Below are 3,048 nucleotides of genomic sequence, written 5' to 3'. Positions count from 1 at the left end.
AACCATGCTGCAAACATATACCAATGAAATGCAAAGACATTTATTGTAATGTCCATAATACCTATGGTTATCCTACAACAAGCTTCCAGAAACCTTTTCTAGAATACTATTAGCAAACAACTCCATTATGACTGTTGCATTAGAAAGCCTCTGAAGTTCTTCAACACTCTAGTCCTCAGAAAGAACAAACAGATAAATAAAATGATTCCAGTTTAATATTGTTGCACACACAGAAACAAACATAATTGTTTTGACCTTAAAAATTCTTACTGAGAAAACCAAGGGTTTTACTATGTTTTCAGGGAAAACCACTTCTTCATCCTACTTCGGATCTGCTGGGTCTTTACACTGTAAATGATTGGATTCATCAGGGGTGGGGAGATTATGTATATATTGCCCATAAGGATGTGGACCAAAGGTGAGAGATGCTTGCCAAAGCGGTGGACCATGGTGAGGCCAATGATGGGAATAAAAAAAACCAGGACAGCACAGAGGTGGGAAACACAGGTCTGCAAAGACTTGAGTCTTTCCTCCCGGGATGCAATCGCCAGCACTGTATGCAAGATGAAAATGTAGGAGATGAGAATAAGGACGGCATCCAACAACAAGGTGCATATCACCAGGGCCAGGGCATAGAAGCTGTTGAAGCGAATGTCAGAGCAGGCAAGCCTGAGCAGGTCCTGGTGCAGGCAGAAAGAGTGAGAGAGGACGTGAGGGCGGCAGTAATGGAAGAACTTCAAACGAATGATGACAGGAAGAATGGAGAAAGCGCTTCGCATCAAAATGGTCACATGAGTTGAATGACTCTACTATTTGTCAGGATGGATGCATATCTCAGAGGATTGCAGATTGCTGTAAAGCGATCAAAGGCCATGGCAAGAAGCACTCCAGACTCTGTGCCGGAAAGTCCATGGACAAAATAAGTTTGGGCTATGCAGGCATCCAGACCAATCTCCTGGCTGAGCCCCCACAGGATGCCCAGCACGGTGTGCACTGTGGACAGTCCCATGCACAGGTCAGTGAGGGCCAGCATGGCCAAGAGATAGAACATGGGCTGGTGCAGGCTCGGTTCAGTCCGGATCACATGCAGCACCAGGCAGTTTCCCAGGAAAACCATAGCATAGATGCAGGAGAAGGGAACTGAGAACCAGGCATAGTACTGGTCCAGGCCTGGGAAACCCATGAGAACGAACGCTGAGGAATTGATACTGGAAGCAGAGGAGGCCGCCATGGACATCTGTAGATAAATTTCAAGATAAATAAATACTGATCCTCAGTCTCGGTTGAACCGTCTGCCGTTCCCGAGAACAGTTACGAATAGCACAACTGCTCCGAGCGGCACAGGCAGAGTTAATGCAGGATTCCAGGGACGCCCAGCCCTGCAGGAGAAGCCACAGCACAGGTGGGTTTCCCAGGGACTCTCCTTGGGGTCGGGCCTCACAGATTAGAGAAGCGAATCAACGTCCTGTCTGTTTTAGGCAAATGAGACCATTAACTTCATTCCCCGTAGTCCTTCTAAGCCATTTGCACCGCGTGCACCAGGTGACAGAGACCAAAGTCACGGGGAGCCCAAGGCTGCTGCTCAGGAAGCACGGCCCGTGGTCTCCGGCTCCATGCTCAGGGCGCCGCCTCCACTGCTCAGGCTTATGGGGAAGGACTAGGGCATTGGTGGAGCAGCTGGACCAGCCTCCTGTGAGGCTGCCACTCCCTGGGGGAATGAGGCAAATGGAGATTGCCTGGTACCTCCATGGTAGCCGTTCCCAGAACTGTGAGGAAGGATAAATGGCACCATTTCCCCCAGAGTTCATGCATCTTTTCTATCCTTAGGGGGAGAGACTCACTGCATTGACAAAACTTCAATACTTCCTCAAATAGAGGCCAGGAGGCAAAGACCCAATGGGTAAATAGAGTTATCAGAATTCTGAAGAATTTAGGATTTCAGACTGAAGTCAAAAATATGTGTACATAAGGCTTCTTTATTGTTTTTCCCTGCATTTCCCCTTTATTTTCACTGAATTCCTCAGTCAACATTTCTCCCTTTTGTGAACCACTGAGAAATGTATGGCCTTTTTAACAGACATGATATAAGAGCCAAGAAAAGGTTTTGTTAAAATGTTACACAATGGAAATACAATATTCCTAAAGGATTCATTTATGTATTAATTATACATAGTTAATTATGCACTTATGTGTGAAATAAAATATTTTCTTCTCTTTGTGTATAATTATTCCCAAGTTCTATATATGAAATTACAGAGAACTGTTTTATTCTGACTTCTTTTTTTTTCCTTTTAAGCATTTTCAGTAATTTTTTTCTTAAGGAAATTTTCAGACATAACCCAAATAAATATTTTTCCCAAACATCTAAAGAAGAAGTTTCCTACCTGATGATCCATCTCTCTCAAATTCTTTGGTATGTGTTTTCTACAATCAAGGGCATTTTTCTGCTTTACCATAATACAACCATAATCATGAAATTAACCCTGACACACAACTACCATCAGGTCCCAGATACATATTTCCACTTGTACCGTCTATGTAGCTTATGGTTAAAACAAACTGATAAACCCAGTTCAGGCCCATGTGTAATGTGTGTACCTGTAGTACTGTTGTTTAAGTCTTCTTCCCTCTGAAAATTCTTCCTATGAAGCCTCTTGTGCTCATGTTAATCAGTACTGAGCCCAGTAATATACATAAAATGTGATTAAAGAAAACAACCTCCTCACTAAAGGGAAATGTGTTTGAACAGGCCCTTTACGAAGATGTATGTGTGTGTGTGTGTGTGTGTGTGTGTGTATATATATATATATATATATGTATGTATATGACAGATAAGCCTATGAAAAGAGGCAAAAAAGTATTCGTCACTGAGGAAACACAAATTAAAATCAAAACAATATGTAATATAGCAAAGCAAAAGAAAACAGAAATAAAATATCTGATGAAATACAAGCCAAGGTGCAGAGGAATTGTAATTGTCATATGCCACTGGTCTGTATGCCAAGTGGTACAGTAGCTTTGGAAGAAGCATTGATAGTATTTTAGAAA

At 42.7% G+C, this 3,048-nt stretch overlaps 1 pseudogene; it reads right to left on the bottom strand.

The window, feature by feature from the left end:
- Window positions 1–290: 290 nt before the first annotated feature.
- Window positions 291–1,237, bottom strand: LOC140844204 (olfactory receptor 51V1-like; annotated as a pseudogene).
- Window positions 1,238–3,048: the final 1,811 nt, after the last annotated feature.

The sequence above is a fragment of the Manis javanica genome, chromosome 11 (assembly GCF_040802235.1).
Source record: "Manis javanica isolate MJ-LG chromosome 11, MJ_LKY, whole genome shotgun sequence".
NCBI lineage: Eukaryota > Metazoa > Chordata > Mammalia > Pholidota > Manidae > Manis > Manis javanica.
Note: the sequence above shows the minus strand (reverse complement) of the source record. Positions and strands in the feature narration are given on the sequence as shown.